This window comes from Triticum dicoccoides, chromosome 6A, assembly GCF_002162155.2.
Source record: "Triticum dicoccoides isolate Atlit2015 ecotype Zavitan chromosome 6A, WEW_v2.0, whole genome shotgun sequence".
Taxonomy (NCBI): domain Eukaryota; kingdom Viridiplantae; phylum Streptophyta; class Magnoliopsida; order Poales; family Poaceae; genus Triticum; species Triticum dicoccoides.
The window spans coordinates 257,451,943-257,478,799 of record NC_041390.1 but is presented as its reverse complement, the minus strand read 5'-3'; positions in this window follow the sequence as shown (position 1 = coordinate 257,478,799).

Sequence of the window (26,857 nt, the reverse complement as noted above, 5' to 3'; positions counted from 1 at the left end):
TCTCTCTCTTCTCTTTTTCTCTCCCTGACCTCTCTACGCTTCCACGTGGTCAGTGCCGCCACCAGGGCTCCCTCGCCGACGCCCACGACAAACCGCCGTTGGATCCGGCCGGAATGGACCCGGCGCGACCAGATCCGGCCATCCCCATGTCCCCGCGACCTCCCCACCGTTGCTGCGACCTTGCCAGCGTGCGCCGTCGCCGCCGTCTCTGCCTTTCGGTTCGTGCGGGCACGAAGAGGAAGAGCGCCTCTCATGTGGGCCCCGTGTGGGCCGATGCGCCCCAAGGACCAGCTGCCGGCCCAGTCGCCCGGCCTGCTGTTTCCACCGCCTTGGGAAAAGGCCCACTGGGTGAGAACCGTGCTGTGCACTGTTGGCCCAGTCCGATTCCGCCCGCCTCTGTTTCTTTTTCAGATCTACAATTTGTCTATTTTTCCAGAGGAGAGCATTTTTGCAGGAAAACCCTTGTGGGTCATGCATATAATAACTCATGAACCGTGCATCGGATCTAAATAAGTTATATATGAAACTTGCTTAGAATTTTGTCTAGATTCATAATATCCAACTTTCATCTATGTTTGAAATTTTTAATATGTTATTTGATTAAATTTGCTCCTATGCCATGTTAAAATGCTTTAATTCATAACTAATTAACCGTAACTCCGAATTTAATAAACTTTATATGTAAATGGGGTAGACTTTTCCTAGCTTAACATGGTGGCATCATCTTGCATGTTTAATAACTATAAAATATGGTTTAAGGCAGAACAAGACCAAACCTAATATATGCATATGAGGAGTTTCCGGAATTGTTGGTCGTTGTTTCCGGCCTCATTTAAACTTGACTAGATAGGTAGTTTTACTTCGCTTCACCCTCTTGCCATGTTTGACAACATTTAATATTGTTTGGTACATAAACAAGATCGAACTAAATAACTTGAATGTGGTGTTTCGTCAATATGCAACCCGTTGTATATTGAGCTCCACCTAATTTGTAGGATTATTTGTGCACTTTGCCATGCCATGCTTCATTAAACCGAACATGCATCATACTTGGTTGTGCATCATGCCATGTTTATGTCATGGTTGTTTACTATGTTGTGTGCTTCTTTCCGGTGTTGCTTCTTCGGGTTGTTTTCCGGTAACGTCGTGATTGTGAGGACCCGTTCGTCTACGTCCGTTTGTCTTCTTCATGGACTCGTTCTTCTTCCTTGCAGGATTTCAGGCAAGATGACCAGACCCTCGAAATCACTTCTATCTTTGCTTGCTAGTTGCTCGCTCTTTCACTAGGCCTATGCTGCGATACCTACCACTTGCTTATCATGCCTCCCATATTGTTGAACCAAGCCTCTAACCCACCTTGTCCTAGAAATCCGTTGTTTGGCTATGTTACCGCTTTGCTCAGCCCCTCTTATAGCGTTGTTAGTTGCAGGTGAAGATTGGAGCTTGTTCCATGTTTGGAACATGGATATTTTGTTGGGATATCACAATATATCTTATTTAATTAATGCATCTATATACTTGGTAAATGGTGGAAGGCTCGGCCTTATGCCTGGTGTTTTGTCCCACTCTTGCCGCCCTAGTTTCCGTCATATCGATGTTATGTTCCCGGATTTTGCGTTCCTTACGTGGTTGGGTTATAATGGGAACCCCTTGACAGTTCGCCTTGAATAAAACTCCTCCAGCAAGGCCCAACATTGGTTTTACCATTTGCCACCTAGCCTTTTCCTTTCCCTTGGGTCGGCCAGCCCAAGGGTCATCTTTATTTTAAACCCCCGGGCCAGTGCCCCTCTGAGTGTTGGTCCAACCCAGAGCACCGTGCAGGGCCATCCCTTGGCAACTTGGGTTACGTCGGCTCCTGTACGCTTAGCTTATCCGGTGTGCTCTGAGAACGAGATATGTGCAGCTCATATCGGGATTTGTCGACACAGCGGGTGGTCTTGCTGGACTTGTTTTACCATTGTCGAGGATGTCTTGTAGAACCGGGATACCGAGTCTGATCGAAATGTCTCGGGAGGAGGTCTATTCCTTCGTTGATCGTGAGAGCTTGTCATGGGCTAAGTTGGGACACCCCTGTAGGGATTTGAACTTTCGAAAGCCGTGCCCGCGGTTATGGGCAGATGGGAATTTGTTAATGTTTGGTTGTAGATAACTTGAACCTTAACTTAATTAAAATGAATCAACTGCGTGTGTAACCGTGATGGTCTCTTTCCGGCGGAGTCCGGGAAGTGAACACGGTGTTGGAGTTATGATTGATGTAGGTTGTTCTAGAATCTCTTCTTGATCATACTTTTATCGACCGTGCTTTGCCTTCTCTTCTCGCTCTCATTTGCGTATGTTAGCCACCATATATGCTAGTCGCTTGCTGCAGCTCCACCTCATACCTTTTACCTTACCCATAAGCTTAAATAGTCTTGAGCGCGAGGGTGCGAGATTGCTGAGTCCCTGTGGCTCACAGATACTTCCAAAACCAGCTTGCAGGTGCCGAGGTTACCGTGCGGATGACACAACCAAGCTCAGGAGGAGCTCGATGAAGATCTTGTCCTTTGTGTTGTTTCGTTCTAGTTGATCAGTAGTGGAGCCCAGTTGGGGTCGATCGGGGACCTTGTCACTTTTGGGGTTCTTCTTTTATTTTGGTTCCGTAGTCGGACCTTGATTGTATCTGGATGATGTAATGCTTCATTCATGTAATTGTGTGAAGTGGCGATTGTAAGCCAACTATGTATCTTTTTCCCTTATGTATTACACGGGTTGTGTGAAGGTTACCTCACTTGCGACATTGCTTTCAATGCGGTTATGCCTCTAAGTCGTGCTTCGACACGTGGGAGATATAGCCGCATCGAGGGCGTTACAAGTTGGTAATCAGAGCCTTCCCTGACCTTAGGAGCCCCACTGATTGATTGTTATTAGCGGCCAAGTTGTGTCTAGAAAAATGTTTTGAGTCAATTAGGAATTATATATCAGAGAGTTTAGGAATTCTTTTTACTTCCCAGTCTCCTCATCGCTCTGGTAAGGCATCCTGATGTAGAGTTTTGACTCTTCTCTTCTCAAATTTCACTAAAAAAAATTTAGGATCACGCGGGTATCTTGGAATCGTTCCGATGGTTTTGTGACGAGAACATTGTCTTGGTGCCTCCTGTCTAGGGGTTGTGGCAGTGTCCCGGGGAGTTGAGCTCCGAGGTGTTGTCGTCACAAGTTTATCGTTGCAATTCTGGAATACCTGAGTTTAGTATGCTGACATCGAAAATCTCTTTTATGCAGTTGTTGGTGAGATAACCTCGACGCCACCTAGTACTGGGGCGGGAGTTCGGGAGTATTGCCATAACTTGTATAACGGATGCTTTTCAAAGGTTGAGGTAGATGATATCCGAAGGTTTCTTGGTTATGTGTTGAAGGATGGATACAGCTGGATGTAGGATTTGCTAGTTTTGGGTGAGATATTATGCTTCCCCTGTATCCCCAATACCTGATTGCATAACCGGAAAGGTTTGGGAGTTTCATAGGTGGGAATTCAAGTAGCTCTTAGGATATCTTTCCGACGGATGTATGATATGAAATTGGGGTTCGACGTCTAGTGGTCCGCCTATTCACGGTCGGTTTTACAGTAGTCTTGTTGTGTCTTAAAGAGTCCTTGGATATGCCGACTTGGGGACGCTTCGTATGTCATGTGCACTGCCTTGTACATGATGGTGTTGTACGATCGAGCCCGTGTAGGCCCCACCACGAAAACTTCGGGCGAAATCTCTATCATATGTTTGTTCCGGCTTATTCTGCAAGCCAACCCTTTTTTTTGTTTTGAGTTGTGGTATTCGAGTTTCTTCGAAGTCAAATGTTGATTCCATACCTTCTCTAAATGGTGTTCTCATACTTCTATGGGAATACTAATCCTTCTCGATCATTGAGCTTGTCATCTAAATTTCTTCTCAACCGATGTACTTCTCTTCAAGTGGATCTGATCATTTCAACAACCGCAAGATCAAGTATCAGTTCTTCTCAACGGTGTTTGTTTCATCCATCTCCAAGTTGCCTTTGTTTTCCCACCCACCCACCCTTTTTCCTCAAGGACTCAGATTTCTTAATCAAGTATCCTTTTATTCTTGTTAAGTCTCTCCATCCTTTTCTATCAATATTCTTATCCGGTGATTCTCATGAAGATCCTAACGGAGCTTCAAGTTATCATTCTTTGTTTCTTCTCTTCTCCGGTGGATTCAAGTCAAGATTTGTCGATTATATCCCCTTTCCTCATTTCAAATACCTTCTCTTGACGGTGCTACTCATATTCATTCATTTCTCGCTATTCAATTGTTCCGGAGTGCTGAAGATGTCTCGAAGATTCGTGTTTCCACTCTTAATCCGTTCAAGCTATTTTGAGGATGTTATCTAATTCAAACCATTTAACTCAACCGGTGCTTTCACTTTTAAATAGTTCAACGGTGTATCTTTTGAGTGGGCCCTAACCCACAGGTCTTTCCCAGGATCTTACCTGACTCTTCTAATTTCCGAAGTTATTCTCATATTCATCTCAAAGTTTGACGTAAGAATGATTTATCATCAGTCAAATGCTTTTCTTCAAGATCTTTCAAATTCTTTTCATCGTTGGCTCAACTTTTCCATTCTTCATTCCGGAGTGTCTCAATAATTCATGGTGGTGTATCTCATCGTATTTCATAACACTTGAAGACCGAAGAAGAATTTTTCCTCCATATCTTGCTCCATTCTCTTCAAGATTTGTGATTCTAGCTTGTTGCCATCCTCTCATAGTTGTTTTTGGATTGTGATAATTCTTTTAAACTATCTGGAGCAAATTCAAGAGTCTTCTCAATTTGTTATCCGGAATCCATCTTTTCAAATATTATTCATTCTCAGCTTTCAGCTCCCGTTCTTCAATCTTACCGTTGCTTCGTTCAAGTGATCTTTAATCTGTTCATGATCCCTTCGTTCTCATGTATCTAGTTTCTCTCAAGCATCTTCGTTCATCTGCAAATTCTTCCCGGTGATTCGTTATCTTTTATTCGTTCATTTTCAATTCTTACAGTGGTTCATTCAAGATTTCTTCTTCTTTCTTATCATATCAATTTATTCGTTGTTTCAACCCTTCCGGTGGTTCGTTCAATCCCTTCCCAAGTCTGATGTTATATCTCTCTTAATCTTTTCTATGAGAATATGTAATATGCCAAATCCGTTGATTGTCATCAATTTAAATTGGTGAAGGATAAGCATAATGTAATTCTTATTCTTGTTTCATCAAGTTTATTCAATTTCTTCTCCGGAGTGGTTCACCATATCACATTCTCAGTTCGAGATGCTTTATCTTTTCTTTTCTTGGAGTTCGAAGCTCTCTCAATTATATCGTCATGGAGATCCATCTAAATCATTGCAAGGATTCACCTTGTGTTTTCAATTTCTCGCTCTTTTTATTCTTTTATTTCCGGAGTTCTCATGAAGGTTCTACATGATGGTTCATAAAGGATTTAATTCCTTCTCCAAGCGTTCATCAAGATTCTTTTCAGATGAGTTCAAGCTTTCTTCATCTTGTAATCCGGAGTGCAATTCTTTCACGCATATCTTTTGAGGTGGTGTTATGTCATTCTTGATAATTTCCCTTCGTGCTTCGTGTTTCACAAGTTATCAAGATGAGGTATTTAAATCCACCAATCTCGTCATTGGGGTTACCTTGGGTTATATTTCACCTAAAGCCTTCCCTAAGGTTTGTTGCTATCTATGGTGCTTATAAAGGACCCAAGTTCTTCTTTATCCTTCCGACGAACAAGTTCCTCGTCTTCTTGTTCTTATCAATCCAATATTGTTTTTGTTAGTGGCGGAATTTCACCTCAAGTTCTAGAGATGTTTTCCATAAGCCCACTACAAGCTTATCCTCTTCGTTGTTGTTTTCCCAACAACCCCGCGCAATCCTTTCTTGCAAGGATGCTTTCCAAGTTCAATTGTGATAGAAGTTGTCATTTTCTTCTCCGCTCTTTTGTTCTGACAATCTACCTTTGATTCTTTCATCCAGAGGCATTGTGATGTTGCTCTTTTCTCTCAAAATCTTGGATCATGTTCTTTTCGTGATTATCCATTTAACCGGAGTGTTCTGTCCTTTTTGCTCAAGTTCTTTCGCCTTATCAAGCCTTGCATCCCTTCTCAAACGGAGTGCTGCCCAAAGTTGTTCTTCCTTGTTCCTCTTTGCTTACAGAGTATTTTCAACTTGATTTATCTCCGTTCTATTCTTTTCTCGAAATGGCTTAACCTTTTCAAGGTTTGTGGTTTCACTCGTTTGTCAAAGAAGCAACTTAGTTTTACCTCTTCTCTTTCTCTTCCGTTTTCCCTCCAGTGCCATTCTAGATCTCGGGACGAGATCCTTTCGTAGTGGTGGAGTATTGTAACGTCCCAAGACCAATGTGCCAGGTGTCTTCCAGTTTTCGCTGTCGTTGTCATGTCATTTGCTTGCGTGTTGCATATCATCATGTCATCATGTGCATTGCATCATCATATTTTAAAAGTTGCATTCGTCCGGGTTCTCCGAGTTTCTCTCTGTTGTCCGTTCTGAGCCCAACCACACTTGCACGCGCCCGCGGCGTGTCCGAAATATTATTTTTATAAGTGGCTGGAAAATGTTCTCGGAATGGGATGAAACTTGGCGTGCGGTCTTATTATAGTTTAGACAGAGCGCCTGTCAAGTTTCGTCGCATTCGGAGCTCATTTGATAGCCCAACCGTTATATATATAGCGGCACCGTTGCCGGTATTTTCGTCGGACGTTTTCGGTCTTCGGAAACCCGTGTCGGGCTGCAGTTCTTTTCTCTCCTCTCAGTCCAACCCTCCTACACAGCCCCGAGTCCAGCCCACTAAACCCCCCTCCGACCGGAACCGTTCGATTACGATCAGAGGGCTTCGAAACCCCCCTAACCCTAGCCCCTTCTCTATATATATACACCTTCCCTAGCCCATTTTGGACAAACCTAGCCTAAACCTATCCCCTACCTCTAGCCAGCCGCAATCCCCACCTCCTCCTCGAATTCTGTGCACATCCAACCTCCCAACACCACTTGGCGCCGCCGCTGCCGCGCCCCGAACCAATCCGGGCGTGCCACGTCTCCCATGGCCGTCTCCAGCCACCCCTGGGCCGCCATGTGGCGTCGCCACCTCACCCAGCGCTCCCCACTCCCGCCGGCCCTGCGAGCCCTGCCGCGGCCCACTTGAGCCCATCTGGGGCTCGGGACAGCCCCCGCGTCGCCTCCCGCTCCCTCGTCCCCGAGCTCCAGGGGAGGGAGCTCCCGCACCAGGCCCCATCGGTGTCCTCGCCGGAGCTGCTCGCCGGAGCAGCAACGAGCTCCACCAGGTCGACCCCTTCCCTCTCCTCTCCCTTTTCTCTCTCTTCTCTTTTTCTCTCCCTGACCTCTCTACGCTTCCACGTGGTCAGCGCCACCACAAGGGCTCCTTCGCCGACGCCCACAACGAACCGCCGTTGGATCCGGCCAGAATGGACCCGGCGCGACCAGATCCGGCCATTCCCATGTCCCCGCGACCTCCCGCCGTTGCTGTGCCCTTGCTAGGGTGCGCCGTCGCTGCCGTCTCTGCCTTTCGGTTCGTGCGGGCACGAAGAGGAACACCGCCTCTCGTGTGGGCCCCGCGTGGGCCGATGCGCCCCAAGGACCAGCTCCCGGCCCAGTCGCCCGGCCTGCTGTTTCCACCGCCTTGGGCAAAGGCCCACTGGGTGAGAACCCTGCTGTGCACTGTTGGCCCAGTCCGATTCAGCCCGCCTCTGTTTTTTTTCAGATCTACAATTTGTCTATTTTTTCAAAGGAGAGAATTTTTGCAGGAAAACCCTTGTGGGTCATGCATATAATAACTCATGAACCGTGCATCGGATCTAAATAAGTTATATATGAAACTTGCTTAGAATTTTGTCTAGATTCATAATATCCAACTTTCATCTATGTTTGAAATGTTTAAAATGTTGTTTGATTAAATTTGCTCCTATGCCATGTTAAAATGCTTTAATTCATAACTAATTAACCGTAACTCTGAATTTAATAAACTTTATATGTAAATGGGGTAGACTTTTCCTAGCTTAACATGGTGGCATCATCTTGCATGTTTAATAACTATAAAATATGGTTTAGGGCAGAACATGACCAAACCTAATATATGCATATGTGGAGTTTTCGGAATTGTTGGTCGTTGTTTCCGGCCTCACTTAAACTTGACTAGATAGGTAGTTTTAGTTTGCTTCACCCTCTTGCCATGTTTGACAACATTTAATATTGTTGGGTACATAAATGAGATCGAACTAAATAACTTGAATGTGGTGTTTTGTCAATATGCAACCCGTTGCATATTGAGCTCCACTTAATTTGTAGGATTGTTTGTGCACTTTGCCATGCCATGCTTCATTAAACCGGACATGCATCATACTTGGTTGTGCATCATGCCATGTTTATGTCGTGGTTGTTTACTATGTTGTGTGCTTCTTTCCGGTGTTGCTTCTTCGGGTTGTTTTCCGGTAACGTCGTGATTGTGAGGACCCGTTCGTCTACATCCATTTGTCTTCTTCATGGACTCGTTCTTCTTCCTTGCGGGATTTCAGGCAAGATGACCATACCCTCGAAATCACTTCTATCTTTGCTTGCTAGTTGCTCGCTCTTTCACTATGCCTATGCTGCGATACCTACCACTTGCTTATCATGCCTCCCATATTGTTGAACCAAGCCTCTAACCCACCTTGTCCTAGCAAACCATTGTTTGGCTATGTTACCGCTTTGCTCAGCCCCTCTTATAGCGTTGTTAGTTGCAGGTGAAGATTGGAGCTTGTTCCATGTTTGTAACATGGATATTTTGCTGGGATATCACAATATATCTTATTTAATTAATGCATCTATATACTTGGTAAAGGGTGGAAGGCTCGGCCTTATGCCTGGTGTTTTGTCCCACTCTTGCCGCCCTAGTTTCCGACATATAAGTGTTATGTTCCCGGATTTTGCGTTCCTTACGCGGTTGGGTTATAATGGGAACCCCTTGACAGTTCGCCTTGAATAAAACTCCTCCAGCAAGGCCCAACATTGGTTTTACCATTTGCCACCTAGCCTTTTCCTTTCCCTTGGGTCGGCCAGCCCTAGGGTCATCTTTGTTTCAAACCCCCGGGCCAGTGCTCCTCTGAGTGTTGGTCCAACCCAGAGCACCGTGCAGGGCCATCCCTTGGCAACTTGGGTTACATCGGCTCCTGTACGCTTAGCTTATCCAGTGTGCCCTAAGAACGAGATATGTGCAACTCCTATCGGGATTTGTCGGCACAACGGGTGGTCTTGCTGGATTTGTTTTACCATTGTTGAGGATGTCTTGTAGAACCGGGATACCGAGTCTGATCGGAATGTCTCGGGAGGAGGTCTATTCCTTCGTTGACCGTGAGAGCTTGTCATGGGCTAAGTTGGGACACCCTTGCAGGGATTTGAACTTTCGAAAGCCGTGCCCGCGGTTATGGGCAGATGGGAATTTGTTAATGTCCGGTTGTAGATAACTTGAACCTTAACTTAATTAAAATGAATCAACTGCGTGTGTAACCGTGATGGTCTCTTTTCGGCAGAGTCCGGGAAGTGAACACGGTGTTGGAGTTATGCTTGACGTAGGTTGTTCTAGGATCACTTCTTGATCATACTTTTATCGACCGTGCTTTGCCTTCTCTTCTCGCTCTCATTTGCGTATGTTAGCCACCATATATGCTAGTCGCTTGCTGCAGCTCCACCTCATACCTTTTACCTTACCCATAAGCTTAAATAGTCTTGATCGCGAGGGTGCGAGATTGCTGAGTCCCTGTGGCTCATAGATACTTCCAAAACCAGCTTGCAGGTGCCGAGGTTACCGTGCGGATGACGCAACCAAGGTGAGGAGGAGCTCGATGAAGATCTTGTCCTTTGTGTTGTTTCATTCTAGTTGATCAGTAGTGGAGCCCAGTTGGGGTCGATCGGGGACCTTGTCGCTTTTGGGGTTCTTCTTTTATTTTGGTTCTGTAGTCAGACCTTGATTGTATCTGGATGATGTAATGCTTCATTCATGTAATTGTGTGAAGTGGTGATTGTAAGCCAACTATGTATCTTTTTCCCTTTTGTATTACACGGGTTGTGTGAAGGTTACCTCACTTGCGACATTGCTTTCAATGCGGTTATGCCTCTAAGTCATGCTTCGACACGTGGGAGATATAGCCGCATCGAGGACGTTACACTTGAGTTCTTCCTCCGGTTCCTTGATCCTTGTCTTTGCCTTCTTCAGGTCTATCATGTTGGCGCACATCTGGTTCTCCTAACGTTGAATGTGCTGGTTTATCTCCTGGATAAAAGCTGCGACTGATCTATCCTTTCTGGTGCTGATCATCTCCCAGTGCTCATCTCGGCGCCCACAAATCTAGTAGATAGTATCCTTGAGATCATTGCGGTAGACTTCTCCAATGCATCCCATGGCAATGTGAGCTGCCATGGTCTTTCCTAGACTCCAAGTTGGTGCATCAAAAGAAAACTCTATGGGCTCGGTGACTGGCATGAACGTCCTTCCTGGAACGTGAACTTGAATCATCCAGCGCTCTTCTTCAGGTAATGTGGGGTTGTAGGTGCCGATGAAGCTTGGTACTCCTATGTTCAGGTATCTAGTGACTTCCTTCAAATGACGTCCAAAAGATGTATCTTCATCCGGTTGAGTGAACTTGTTCCTTGCATCCACCATCCTAAAAGAGTAGAAAAGATGAGAAGTCAGAAAGAGAAGAGAGTGAGTAGTGATCTAGGTCTTTAGCTTAGTGGTCGTGTCCTACAGTCAGTGTGTGCTCTGATACCATCTTGTAGCGACCAGACCTCAAACAGCCCAATCTCTATGCCCTGGTGTCATCCCTGGATCAGTAATGCTGACACCACATAGTACTTGAAGGATTTATAAAAGAGTAGCAATCACACACTTATTACATCGAGTGTCTCAATAGATAACTTATTACAAAAAAATATGGCTTAAGGCCATCTAATAACGATAACAGCGGAAGGCTTGGAAGATAAGTGAGTCCATCAACTCCAACGGCATCACTGGGTATAGAACCACGACCTAAAACTCCTTAATCATCGTCTGAAAAGTCTGCAACATTAACATTGCAGCCCAAAACGGGTCAGCACATGGAATATGCTGGCAAAGTAACACATAGAGAATAATGGAATGAAACAGCTATTCTATATGCATATTTGGCTAGTGGAAGGCTCTATGGTTACAGTTTTGCGTAAAGCCAATTTTTCCCTACTGCAAAGGAATACATTTATTTAACTATCATGGTGGTTGTTAAACATTGAGAATGGTTGACAGCATTCTCAATCCCAATTAAGCATCATCATTAAACAAACCCATCCAAATTAATTTTATAGTAACATGTTGAGATTCACATGATAATCCAGGTACTAGATACTCAAGATGTCCATAATCGGGGACACGGCTAACCATGATTAGTTTATACACTCTGCAGAGGTTTGCGCACTTTTCCCCACAAGTCTCGATCTCCTCCATTGGATTTCTCGCACTACATGGTGTTTGAGAAACGGATGACCGAGACATAGTCTTTCAGAAGCGCTAGCACCTTACGATGGGTAGACCGTACCACCTACATCCCCTACATCTGCTAGTCTACCACTGTAAGAGTTCGCACGACTTATTCAACTATGCTAGAGCCCATAATAGCTTGTGGCTACACACGGAAGTTTCGAGCATGAACAATCTCATGATCCCTTTGAGCCTGGGTGGCGGTCCGAAAAAAAACAGGCAATCCTGGAATACCCAGGTACCTCAATCCACCCAGATGTGTGTTTAAGTTGGCACCATAAATAAATCATTAATTAACAATCTTACATCTGTCATGGATACACTGACCCAATCCACGTCTACTAGCATAGCATGGCATAATAAGCAAACGTAGAAGTAACTCCCAAAGGTTTGATAATAAACAGGTAATAGGTACTACCTCAACTACTTCCCAAATCCACAATTTTTATTTAGATTGTCACATCCCTAGCTTCTGGTGTTGCCTAGTGTTTGCATCTTGCTTGCATCATGTTTAAATTTCTGAAACTTGAATTGAGGATTGTTGAAACCTCAGAAATCTGATTAAAAGAAGGGAAAGCACCCTTTAAATAGCATTCTGTGAATCCAAAATGTCCTAAAAATAGTTTTGTGAATTTTGGCAAGAGTTATATATCAAACCAAAATACTGGAACATTTTTAAGGAATTATTTGTTCTCTGAATTTAAATCAATAATGTATTTGAATTTGGGGATATATTCATAATATATAATGAATATATTTTCAAATGCTTTGAAATGTTTTATGTACTTTTGGAATAGTCCAGAGAGGTAACATAAAATATCTCAGAGTGTTTTGGCACTGTTTTGAATTCATTTTTTAATTTTGAATTAGTGGCAAAATGTATAAATAAAAACAAAACAAAATAGAGATAAAATTAGAAAAGGAAGAGGACTTACCAGGTCCTTACCTGGAGGCCCATCCCACCAAGGGCAGCGATGTCTTCTTCCTCCTTCCAGGAGGAGAAGCAGCTGCGTGCGGCGTGCACAGCCACCCGTGGCCACCTCCTGCCTCCTTGCTGGCCTCCCCGGCGCCTCAGAGACGCCACACAGCACCCTGGCTCCCTCCCTCACCCCCCCCATCTCTCTGGTGCCTCTCTCCCTCTCTAGCACTGCTCCACGCGCAGCCCGAGCACCACCGAGAGCACGCCGCAGCCGTACGCGTAGCCACCATCGATGAACCACCGCCCCGGCGTATTCCTAAGCTCCGCCAACGAGTGCTATTTCACCAGGTCAAAGATCAAGACCTCGGACGCCCTCAAGCGACACCATCGGGCTCGCCTTCATCGCCTCTGCCCGCTGCTCGCCATCGTGGATTCGCGGCCTCTAGTGCGTCCCTGCCCTTGCTGCTGGGTCCGTCCGAAGCGCTATGAGCTCCTGCTCCTCCCTATATGCTCGCCCCCTCTGTTCCCATCCTCTAGCCGTCGTTCCACAAGTGCCCAAAGCTCGCCGCCGATGGCCATGTTGCCGTCGTGGCTACAGACGACGTAGCTTGCCCCTGAGCACGTCATCGTGCTCACGCTGCTCCCAGGAGGCCGTAGATCCCCTTAGTTGGCCTCGTCGTACCCTGCAGCCCCGCCCCCGCATCAACCCGAGCTCCGGCCGCCGCCTCGCTCATCGCCGGTGTCTCGGCAGGCCACCCCAGCTCCGACCGCCTCCATCGTTGGATGCGCCACCCTGCTAGCTCCCCATAGATGCTTCGCGCGCGCCAAACCGGCCCCCATAGCGAAATCCCGAAGCCCTCCGCCGCGTTTTGGTCGCCGCCGACGGAACTCCGGCGAAGCCAACGTGGCGTTGTCATTAGCCACTAATGACCCCACTAAACTAACCCCTAGGCCACTGACTCATGGGCCCCACGCCCTAATTAACATAGATTACATTTTCTGTTTAGTTTTAACTAACCTCAGTGGGCCCACGTGTCAGCTTTGACCAAGCTGACGTGGATGTTGACTGGGCCCACATGTCTGTGACCCTAACCAGCCCTAAGACACTGACTATTGGGTCCCATGCGTCAGGTTTGACCTAGGTCAACCCAGTTGACCTGCTGACGCAATGCTATTGTCATGCTGACGCAGTAATGGTTTCTGGATTTAAAATAATTCAGAAAATTCCAGAAATTTAGCAAAACTTCTAAAAATCATAGAAAATCAAGCGTAGCTCCAAATGAAATAAATTATATATGAAAAATTATCAGAAAAATTCAAGGAATCCATCTGTACCAGTTTCATGCATGTTAGAACAACTTAAGGCCACTGTTTAGGACAAATCAAATGAATGGTATTTAAATAACCACATGTGGAGTTTGAATTTGAACTTTGGGTTCAAACCAACTTCATTTAATTGTCTTGCTAGTTGCATTAGCTCAATCAACAACATATTTCCATGTCATTGTCATGCATCATGTTGTGCATTGCATTGATTGTGTTCCTTCTCAGTTGCCGGTGGTTGTCCCCTCTCGATAGACGTTGTACCGACGCTGTGATTGTTGACACTGATGAAGACCCAATGATATCTTCAGAAGTGCCAGGCAAGCAAAAACCCCTTGTTCATTCTGATACAATCCCACCCTCTCGCTCCTGCTCTCTTTTACTGCATTAGGACAACAACGATTCAACTGTTACATGTTGCGGTAGTTGAACCCCTTTCCTCTGCATGACCTGTCATTGCCACGGTAAATAGATGAAACCCACTAGAATGAGTAGGAGTTGTTTGAGCCCTGATATGCCTACTCATTCATGTTTGTTTGTCATGCCTGCTATTGCATAGAGTCGTGTCAGGTCTGGTTCATCAGGGATAATCGGAGGTGTGTAAACATTCCTACGGTGTGTGAGCTAAGTGTGTGAACACGATTTGGTAAAGGTAGCGGTGAGAGGCCATGTAGGAGTACATGGTGGGTTGTCTCACTGAAACCATCCTCAGGAACTGAGTTCTGTGTTTGTGATCCATGAAATAGCTACTACCACACATTGGGCCCTAAAATATGACCCCGCTCAACTTATTGACCCCTCTCGTCCTCTGTCCAGGAGTTGCAACTAGTTTCTGGTGTTTGTAGGTTATGTGTTGGCGGCCGTGTGTAGCGCTGACCCTAGGGGTGGGCTATGATGTGGTAGATACACTGTGGCCGGGTATGCCGAGCGCCCGTTTGGTGTCTCGGGACCCTGTACACATCGTTTGGGGCCGTTGAGGACACCCCGGCCGGATTTCCTTGTGGATGGAACCCGAATAGGCGATAAACCTGGACTAGAGACTTGTGTGGTTAGTCAGGTCATGGTCTACACCCACGTCGGCTTTCGCTTGAAGTCAGCCGAGCACATGTCCTGTGCAGACGCTAAGTGGTGGAAACATGTGTGACGAAGTACACCCCTGCAGGGTTATAAATGATCTATTCGAATAGCCATGTCTGCGGTGAAGGACTTCTGGGTTGCCTATCAAAGTTCATAGACAAGTGAAAATGGATACTCTAAAACTCGCAAGATAAGTGTGAGTGCTATGGATGGCCTGCTCGTAGGGAGATGAGAGCGGATCCATAGTGGTGTATTGAATGGTGAACATGTGGACTCGTGTGCGCCACCTCAGAAGAGTTTCTTCCAGTCGTAGTTCAGGTTAGCCACTGAGTCAAAGCTGGCCTGCTGCAGTCAAACTCCACCACCCCCCCTTGTTGATACCGATGCATATGTAGCTAGTTCTGATGTAAGTCTTGCTGAGTACCTTTGTACCCACATTTGCTTAATTTATCTTTTGCAGAGAGACTTCAATCTCGCTAGTACTACCGTGTGGACTTCGACGTTTAACTTGATACCTCAGCTACGATCCTGTGTCCTCGGCAGGATCTGGTAGATAGTCAGGCTTCTCAGCCTTTTTCATTTGTATATGTCTGTACTCAGACATGTTAAGCTTCCGCATGTGTTTGACTTGTATGCTCTAAATGTTGGGTCATGAGACCCATGTTTGTATTACCTCGCTCCTCGGAGCCTAATGAATAAATACTCTGAGTCATAGAGTCTTGTTGTGATGCCATGTTGTATTGCACATATTGATCATATTGTGTGTATGATTGAAATGCTTGGTATGTGTGGGATCCGACAACCTAGTGGTTTATCCTTGGTAGCCTCTCTTATGGGGAAATGTAGTCTTGTGCTTCCATGAGCCATAGTAGTCCGCTACAGCCCGGTTCACCGGAGTCCTGCTAGCCCAGCACTACTGCTCCGGAACACTTGACTGGACGGCATGTGATTCACTTTGTTCCTGTGTCTGTCCCTTTGTGGAAATGTCATGCGGTGACCTTCGGAGTCCTGTTAGCCCGGTGCTACAGCCTGGATTCGCACGCTGCTGACCGACATGCTCGATGTTGATTCATGTATGCCTGTCCCTGTAAGTTAGTGCCACTTTGGGTTCATGACTAGTCATGTCGGCCCGGGTTCTCTGTCATATGGATGCTAGCGACACTATCATATACGTGAGCCAAAAGGCGCAAACGGTCCCGGGCCATGGTAACGCGACACCCGTGGGAATACCGTGCGTGAGGCCGCAAAGTGATATGAGGTGTTACCGGCTAGATCGATGTGACTTGGAATCGGGGTCCTGACAGCTTTGGTATCAGAGCCTGACTACCTATAGGATTACCAAGCCAAACTGGTCGAAGTCGAGTCTAGAAATGCTTTAGTTATGTAAGGGAATTGATTGTGGAAGGGAACGTAAGGCTCTGTTTACTCCTTTACCCTATGCCTTCTGATCTGAGTCAACCTCTTCTTTTCTACGAGGATTAAGAACTAGGCCTTGTCATCTATCTATCAGGATGATGTGTTACTAATCCATAGACTTATAGAATTGATAGTTTCAAGCCTCAGTTCAGTTCCTACTACTTCCATATGTTCATAGCTGGCCTCAGAACCTTGATATTGTGTTGTTGAGTGGTTATGCCACCATTTTGAAGGATGTCTCAAATCTTTTGAGCATTTACAGCCGTTATGATGTCCGAGTCATCCCAGGTTTCTAGATAATCTGATGCATTTGCAATCCTTTCTTTCCGTTCCCGATGTCCTTTATGGTCAGAATAAGCACACTAACCGGTGCATTGAGGTAATTTATTGTCTTGACATATATGCCGGAGCTATTATTATGACCGTAGGTGTTCTAGGGAGTCACCTAGTAATCTAGCAATGCTTTGTATCCCCAGTGTGATGATTCTGGCCATCATTCTTGAAAGCATCCCGTGATGCCATTTAGTAGTAGATATTCTATTCCTGGGTTTTTGAACCCGAGATTCACCCTACTTCATGTCGTTAGTATTTGCTAGTTCCCTTAAGATATTGGTAACCTTTGCGATAGTCCTCGAGGTCCATGGTATTTCCTTCTTCCAAATACCATGAACCATTAAGGCAGAAGTTCTTTGAACCAAAAGATCACTATTAGAGTACTCCTGAGGAGTTCTCCATTCATAATTGTGATTCTGCCAGTTCTACCTTTCTGCATGGGTTATCCGGAACAAAAATGTTGAACTCGTTCGACATACTAACCCATGAATCCACAACTCAAAATGTTATATGCTCCTTGAGTTGTCCATTCTCAGCTATATTCCGACCATCATCTATAAATTGATATTCAGGAATAGTTGTGCATTCGTGTTCATCGATGCCTATTATTCTTGTGGTCCGTCAAGCCATTCTATTTCAGAATGACTAGGAGAAACAAACTCCAGTACCTCATCCATATCCAGGATTGGGTCAAAGTAGTTGTATTCCGCAAATCAAAATGCCAATCCAGCTTTTGTTCTGTTCTACCTGGGAGTATTACCCCTTTTATGTCAGGACTGTCATGAGAATTGCACCACCTCTTATGAATTCTTGATGCAGTAATACTTCTTGCCATCATTGTCCATTCCTCAGTTACGTGTTATTATAACCAGAATGCCGACAAGTGAACCATGATATGTGAAAGAAATATTCCTAGCAACTTCGTTGCTTGGTAGTTAATGGACAATACTCTCATTCTTACGTGCTGATAATTAAATCACCATCCTAAGATTGATCGTGCTACCCAGTCCATATTTCCGGGTGCACTCATCGACCAATGAGTTAGGACTATGATAATCCCTCGCTCCTTGATCATATCATCTTGCCCTGAAAAGCAAGATTGTTCTCGAGCTTAATAACATATCGGTGGTTCGTGATTTTCCGAATATCTTCTCGGAGGTATCACCCGGCTGTCACCTGATCGCTATGTTGAGTCCGTGATCAAGTTGGTTTCTTGTAGCCACCCTCTTCTCCAGGAATCTGTGTTGGATACCCCTGAGCTAGTTGGTTAAGCTTAACCACAACTTGGAGAGTTGGAAGATAAAAGCTTGTCCTACCACACTCATCCCTAAGGGATATCTTGTATCTGTGTTGAAGAAAGATAATATCTTCATCGATTGATCCACGTGATCAATTGTCGGCCCTATTGCCTTATCAATCCCTTGATTTGAGTGTGGGCTATCGTCAAATCAAATCAGAACCAACGATGTTCGTAATGTTGTCTTACTCCTGGTTGATCCCTCGAGCATACACCATTACATCTCTTGGTCTGACCAATGCTATCACCGTGTTCACATGATGCTGGAAGTCCAGTGATATGGAGATTTCAATGAGTTGCTGTTGAGCCCATCAGCAGCATTTTGTCTCCCCCATGATTCATGTTGAACATTACACTAGTGTTGGAAACTTTATAAGCATTGCCCTCATGTCCGGATCATGAAGCATATGTCCGGTTGAAAGATGCGACTTCCTCTAATTCATGTGCATCTGATGTAAGTTGCCGCCGTGAATTCGAGAAAGTTTGTTTTTGCTTCCTCTGGAATCATCCCAAGTCAGTCATGCATGTGCGAAGTATTCTATTGTCTGATAGACTGATCATCCACATTCTATACGTATCCCTAGCACACCAAGCCACTGATTGATTTGTTCAAGGAGAAGAAGTTTCTTCTTAAGAGTTAGACCTACGCAAGGACTTCGATATCCTCGTTGATGGTTCCCCCTGAACTCGGAAGTGTTTCATTTTAAGACTACCAGGTGACCATGCTTGTCTAGGACAGCGTGTTCACATGCTTGTAGCAGAACCAGCTCATGTTTTGGAGCTTACTACCGTAGTTCATTCCCCCGAGAATCTCGCAACATCGTCTCGTCGATTTGTGTTGCAAACCTTCATTTTCCTTTCTAGACTCGATGAGTCTGGAATATCCTGACACCAACCAGATCTGAATCTCAGCAGATATGAGGTTGGAGCATTTTCCAAGAACTATAATATTGGTCTCTCGATAACCGGTAAAGTGGATGTCATGTCCAACACATCCAGCCAGAAGACCTATTATTGTAGTATCTCGATTGAAGAAAGTTGGCCCCCTTCCCATGAGGATTTCGTAGGATTTACCTCCGTAGTTAATCCTTACGGATTCTTGTGCTCCCGAAGTCTGATCTTTTACTTGATGTTCTATATATCAAACCATATCTATGAATGGGATACACTAGCACATCAAGGAGAACATTAGAAGCAGAGTGCGATATGTCTCTTGGTCGATCATCCAGATTTTGTTCCCTTGGCCTCGCTAAGGTGAAATCTGAGAAAGTGTTATCTTCCTTTGCATCTGCATCACCCATCACCATTCATCATGGTGGTATGTTGTGTTGCCAGGATCCTTGACACGGATATTGGTAAAACCTTGATGAATATGGAGATGTTCAAGTTCTTGAGGGCACGCGCAAGCACCAGGTTTTACCATTGATGTTAACTGGGATTTGCTTCCAGTTTCCTCGGTTATGCTATAACGTTTTCAAACAGTGGACTCACTCTCGACTGTTGAGTTCTTCCCCAGTTACCAGAATCATTCCCAACATTTGCATTTTGTTCCCAGCTTGCACCTCAGTAGTTGTTGTTCAGGATCATCTTCAAAAGTGGACTTGCCATGGGTCCCATCCATTTCCAATGATAAGCAAAAATCATCCATTGCGTTGTCTTCAACAAGATAGTCCACATCATCCATTCTAGTCCGAGTATGTCATTCTTTCGAACTCCTTCAAATGATCGATTGTGATTGCCTTAGGCTGGTATAAAGAGTTTCAATGATCTCTGAATCAAAAGTAATTCTTTTTGCCACTTAAGGGAATAATTCTACGGGTCACCTTCTCCGAGGTATCACGTTACGAAATCATGGCAAATATCTCCTTGCTACTTTGAAATTCATGCTCCATCTTATTCGAGTATGGAATGGTTGCCTACCTAGTGAACCTTCGCCAACCGTTTCACTCCATCCCTTTAGGTGTATGCTTCGTGTCTCAGCTCGAGAGATGTTACTATGTCTCATTCCATGAGTTGATCTTGTGATCATTAAGATGATCCTAAGTTGCTCGAATCTCTGGAAGGTCGATTCTTCTTAAATTCTCCCTTTCCACTCATTGTCATGTTGGATGTAGTTCTCAAAGCAAGACGTCGAGATTAAGGTGATGCAATGAATCAACATCCTTGAGAAAGACATCTGGATCGTGAAGATTGTGATAGCTTGTGTCCCTCTGCCTTCTTACCTCACGACTTGAATCTCGGGACGAGATTCTTGTTTAGTAGGGGTGAGCTGTCACATCCCTAGCTTCTGGTGTTGCCTAGTGTTTCCATCTTGCTTGCATCATGTTTAAATTTCTGAAACTTGAATTGAGGATTGTTGAAACCTCAGAAATCTGATTAAAAGAAGGGCAAGCACCCTTTAAATAGCATTCTGTGAATCCAAAATGCCCTAAAAATAGTTTTGTGAATTTTGGCAGGAGTTATATATCAAACCAAAATTCTAGAACATTTTTAAGGAATTATTTGGTCTCTGAATTTAAATCAATAATCTATTTGAATTTGGGGATATATTCATAATATATAATGAATATATTTTCAAATGCTTTGAAATGTTTTATGTACTTTTGGAATAGTCCAGAGAGGTAACATAAAATATCTCAGAGTGTTTTGGCATTGTTTTGAATTCATTTTTGAATTTTGAATCAGTGGCAAAATGTATAAATAAAAACAAAACAAAACACAGATAAAATTAGAAAAGGCAGAGGACTTACCAGGTCCTTACCTAGAGGCCCAGCCCACCAAGGGCAGCGATGTCTTCTTCCTCCTGCCAGGAGGAGAAGCAGCTGCGTGCGGCATGCACAGCCATCCGTGGCCACCTCCTACCTCCCTGCTGGCCTCCCCGGCGCCTCAGAGACGCCACGCAGCACCCTGGCTCCCTCCCTCACCCCCCCCCCATCTCTCTGGTGCCTCTCTCCCTCTCTAGCCCTGCTCCACGCGCAGCCCGAGCACCACCAAGAGCATGTCGCAGCCGTACGCGTAGCCACCATCGATGAACCACTGCCCCGGCGTATTCCAAAGCTCTGCGAACGAGTACTACTTCACCAGGTCAAAGATCAAGACCTCGGATGGCCTCAAGCGATGCCATCGGGCTCGCCTTCATCGCCTCTGCCCGTTGCTCGCCATCGTGGATTCGCGGCCTCTAGTGCAACCCCGCCCTTGCCGCTGGCTCCGTCCGAAGCGCTGTGAGCTCCTGCTCCTCCCTATATGCTCGCCCCCTCCGTTCCCATCCTCTATCCGTCGTTCCACAAGTGCCCGAAGCTCGCCGCCGATGGCCATGTCGCCGTCGTGGCTACAGACGCCGTAGCTTGCCCCTGAGCACGTCATCGTGCTCGTGCTGTTCCTAGGAGGCCGTAGATCCCCTTAGTTGGCCTCGCCGTACCCTGCAGCCGCGCGCCCACATCAATCCGAGCTCCGGCCGCCACCTTGCTCGTCGTCAGTGTCTCTGCAGGCCACCCCAGCTCCGACCGCCTCCACCGTTGGATGCGCCACCCTGCTAGCTCCCCGTAGATGCTTCCCGCGTGCCAAACTAGCCCCTGTAGCAAAATCCCGAAGCCCTCCACCGCGTTTTGGTCGCCGCCGGCGGAACTCCGGCGAAGCCAACGTGGCGCTGTCATTAGCCACTAATGACCCCACTAAACTAACCCCTAGGCCACTGACTCATGGGCCCCATGCCCTAATTAACATAGATTACATTTTCTATTTAGTTTTAACTAACCTTAGTGGGCCCACATGTCAGCTTTGACCAAGCTGACGTGGATGTTGACTGGGCCCACATGTCTGTGACCCTAACCAGCCCTAAGACACTGACTATTGGGTCCCATGCGTCAGGTTTGACCTGGGTCAACCCAGTTGACCTGCTGACGCAATGCTATTGTCATGCTGATGCAGTAATGGTTTCTGGATTTAAAATAATTCAGAAAATTCCAGAAATTTAGCAAAACTTCTAAAAATCATAGAAAATCAAGCGTAGCACCAAATGAAATAAACTATATATGAAAAATTATTAGAAAAATTCAAGGAATCCATCTGTACCATTTTCATGCATGTTAGAACAACTTAAGGCCATTGTTTAGGACAAATCAAATGAATGGTATTTAAATAACCACATGTGGAGTTTGAATTTGAACTTTGGGTTCAAACCAACTTCATTTAATTCTCTTGCTAGTTGCATTAGCTCAATCAACAACATATTGCCATGTCATTGTCATGCATCATGTTGTGCATTGCATTGATTGTGTTCCTTCTCTGTTGCCGGTGGTTGTCCCCTCTCGATAGACATTGTACCGACGCTGTGATCGTTGACACTGATGAAGACCAATGATATCTTCAAAAGTGCCAGGCAAGCAAAAACCCCTTGTTCATTCCGATACAATCCCACTCTCTTGCTCCTGCTCTCTTTTACTGCATTAGGACAACAATGATTCAACTGTTACATGTTGCAGTAGTTGAACCCCTTTCCTCTGCATGACCTGTCATTGCCACCGTAAATAGATGAAACCCACTAGCATGAGTAGGAGTTGTTTGAGCCCTGATGTTCCTACTCATTCATGCTTGTTTGTCATGCCTGCTATTGCATAGAGTCGTGTCAGGTCTAGTTCATCGGGGATGAATCGAAGGAGTGTAAACATGTCCTACGGTGTGTGAGCTAAGTGTGTGAACACGATTTGGTAAAGGTAGCGGGGAGAGGCCATGTAGGAGTACATGGTGGGTTGTCTCACTGAAACCGTCCTCAGGAACTGAGTTCTGTGTTTGTGATCCATGAAACATCTACTACCACACATTGGGCCCTGAAATATGACCCCGCTCGACTTATTGTCCCCTCTCGTCCTCTGTCCAGGAGTTGCAACTAGTTTCTGGTGTTTGTAGGTTATGTGTTGGCGGCCGTGCGTAGCGCTGACCCTAGGGGTGGGCTATGATGCGATAGATACACTGTGGCCGGGTATGCCGGGCGCCTGTTTGGTATCTCGGGACCCTGTACACATTGTTTGGGGCCGTTGAGGACACCACTACAGGATTTCCTTGCGGATGGAACCTGAATAGGCGATAAACCTGGCCTAGAGACTTGTGTGGTTAGTCAGGTCGTGGTCTACACCCACGTCGGCTTTCGCTTGAAGTCTACCGAGCACATGTCATGTGCAGACGCTAAGTGGTGGAAACATGTGTGACGAAGTACACCCCTGCAGGGTTATAAATGATCTATTCGAATAGCCGTGTCCGCGGTGAAGGACTTCTAGGTTGCCTATAACATTTCATAGACAAGTGAAAATGGATACTCTAAAACTCGCAAGATAAGTGTGAGTGCTATGGATGGCCTGCTCGTAGGGAGACGAGAGCGGATCCATAGTGGTGTATTGAACGGTGAACATGTGGACTCGTGTGCGCCACCTCAAAAGAGTTGCTTGCAGTCGTAGTTCAGGTTAGCCACTGAGTCAAAGCTCGCTTGCTGCAGTCAAACTCCACCCCCCCCCCCTTGTTGATACCGATGCATATGTAGCTAGTTCTGATATAAGTCTTGCTGAGTACCTTTGTACTCACGTTTGCTTAATTTATGTCTTGTAGAGAGACTTCAGTCTTGCTAGTACTACCGTGTGGACTTTGACGTTTAACTTGATACCTCAGCTACGATCTTGTGTCCTCGGCGGGATCTGATAGATAGTCAGGCTTCTCAGCCTTTTTCATTTGTAGATGTATGTACTCAGACATGTTAAGCTTCCGCATGTGTTTGACTTTTATGCTCTGAATGTTTGGTCATGAAGACCCATGTTTGTATTACCTCGCTCCTCGGAGCCTAATGAATAAATACTCTTGAGTCGTAGAGTCTTGTTGTGATGCCATGTTGTATTGCACATATTGATCATATTGTGTGTATGATTGAAATGCTTGGTATGTGTGGGATCCAACAACCTAGTGGTTTATCCTTGGTAGCCTCTCTTATGGGGAAATGTAGTCTTGTGCTTCCATGAGCCATAGTAGTCCGCTACAGCCCGGTTCACCGGAGTCCTGCTAGCCCAGCACTACTGCTTCGGAACACTTGACTGGCCGGCATGTGATTCACTTCGTTCCTGTGTCTGTCCCTTAGGGGAAATGTCACGCGGTGATCTTCGGAGTCCTGTTAGCCCAGTGCTACAGCCCGGATTCGCACGCTGCTTACCGACATGCTCGATGTTGATTCATGTATGACTGTCCTCGTAAGTTAGTGCCACTTTGGGTTCACGACTAGTCATATCGGCCCGGGTTCTCTGCCATATGGATGATATCGACAATATCATATACGTGAGCCAAAAGGCGCAAACAGTCCCGGGCCATGGTAAGGCGACACCCGTGGGAATACCATGCGTGAGGCCGCAAAGTGATATGAGGTGTTACCGGCTAGATCGATGTGACTTGGATTCGGGGTCCTGACATAGATCCTAATCATGCAATGTGTGGGGATTGATCTAATGCAATAAAACTGGGTAGTATGAGGTATGATCAAAGTGTTACTTTCCTTGCTGATGATCCACGAAACCTAGCGATTCAAAGTAGCAAGCGGCGCACTCCGGGTACTCTATCGCAAACAAGCAAGCACACAATAAGTACTCAACTAATGCACGGGTAAAACTCAAATAAGAGATCTAACCAGAAAGTTCAACTTAAGAACTCCGGTTGGCAAAAAGAATCAAATCGAACGAAGCAACGAAAGACAAACGGTAAAAGAAACAGGCTTCATTTACTATTCTGGATCTAAGGTAATTTTTACAGTGGCAAAAACTTGTTTGACTTGGTTAAACGGAAAGAGAGTTTCGAGACGAAACTCTAGGCGCTTGAATCGCCTGATTCCGATAAACGAGCGACAAGTTAGACTAAAACGAAAATCGGATCAGAGATCGCAATCAGAAAAATCACGGATTTAATCCGAGAAAAAGATAAACGACGAACGTTCATTAAAAGGAACGAACGGGAGAACGCTCACTATTTAAATAAACCGGAAAAACCGATCTATTTAAAAAAATGAAACAAAAAAACGAACAAAACCGTCGGATAAACCGAACGGTTTTTCGAAAAAAACCAGAGGCGAAAAATACCTCCGGCAACTCCGGTGGCAGCGGCGGCGGCGGGGTGCGGCGGCGGCTCGGGCCGGCTAGGGTTAGGGTTTGGTGGGGCGGCGGCTTGGGCTTCGGCCGGGTGGGGGCGCGGCTTAAAAGAGGCCCAGCCAGGAGAGTCCTGGTCGGTTACGGCCCAAAGTCGGTTTGGACGTTTTTTTTAAATAATTACGCTCGGAAAAAAACAAAAGGACTACTAAACGGACTCCAAAAATCCCGAAATAAATTTTCCCCGGCTTCAAAAATCAGACTGCACAAGATGAACATTTATTTGGGGCCTAAATGCAATTTTGAAAAACGCGCATTTTTTCTAAATTCAAATAAAATAGCAAATAAAACAAGTAAAATCTTATTTGATTTTTTATTAAATCCTCAATATTTCTTTACTTTGGGAAAGTCATTTTATTCCCTCTCTCATAATTTTTATAATAGAAATAATTGAAGATAAAATAAATAAAATCAAATGGTCCTATATTCAAAATTTGAGACAACTCAAATATGAAAATAACGAAATCCCCAACTCTCTCCGAGGGTCCTTGAGTTGCGTGAAATTTCTTGGATCAACCAAAATGCAATAAATATGATATGCAATGATGATATAGTGTATAACATTCCAAATTGAAAATTTGGGATGTTACACCCACCTCGACGCCCTCCGTGCCGTCGTCGCCGCCGCCTTCGACCTCGTCATCTTAGGAGAGCGCGATAACTTTGCTGCCTTCCTCGCCTTCTTCAACCTCGTCATTGGAGGAGAGCGCGATAACCTCGCCACCCTCCGCGCTGGCCAAGATCACCCGCTCCGCCTCCACGAGCTCTGTGTGCTGTCGGAGGAGCTCTTGCATGTAGTCCTCATCGGCGGCCTCGGCCTCGAGGCACTCCCACCCCTCGCGGTCCTCCCGTGCCATAGCCGAGCTCACCACCCTGGCTCCAGCGGAACAAGGTCGACCAGACGTGTGCAGAAGAGGAAACTGAGCCTAGCCGTCGCGCCGTGGTAGCGGACCTGCTAGCGGTCGTACTCCATGGCCGCGAGCTCGGTCGTGTGGAATCTACTGATCCACCGACGGGTGTGGGTCATCTATAATCTTGGCAACCCACGTCCCCCACCGCTGCTGCTGGACCCCGAGGTAGGACCTCGTCGGCTGCCAGGTCCGAGGGAGGACGGGGAAGTCCTGGAACCGGCGTAGGGGTGCGGCAGAGGGCGGATCAAGGGACCGGCGACGGCGGATCGGGCCCGCAGAGGACGACGGGGACACCTCGGCGGCCACCTCACCAGCGTCGAGCTAAAAGGCCGCGATAAACGTCTTTTTGGCTATGGGCTACTCGAGCTCCCCGGCATACAGGCAGAGGTTGAGGATGGAAGCGCCGGCGATTGCGGTGACCTACCAATGGTTTCGAGGGGGGGGAAGATTGTGTTTGAGGAAATACTGCGACAACTGAATATTTTACTAGGCGGGAGTAACAAGGGAGGGCTACCGAAAATTTAGATCATGCGCGAGCGGATATTTTTGAGATTGCGAGGGATGCAAAGGCGGGAGTAAAATGCCGGGGCTACTAAAAATTTGAATCAAGGGACTGAAGCAGAGCGGGAGTTTTTGGGGAGCGAGCTAGTGTGCTTGACAGCCGGCTGTGGACTGTAGCCGACACACCTTCTCGCATAAGCCATAGGCTTACTATACACTGATGGTGCTCCAAGATATTTTGTACTACATCTCACACGGTTGGTGATAATAAACTATGTGGGATCTACTTGATTTGAATTACATAATGAGGTCACAGCGGCAATGGACGCTGTTTGAATTACTAGACCTTTTATCTA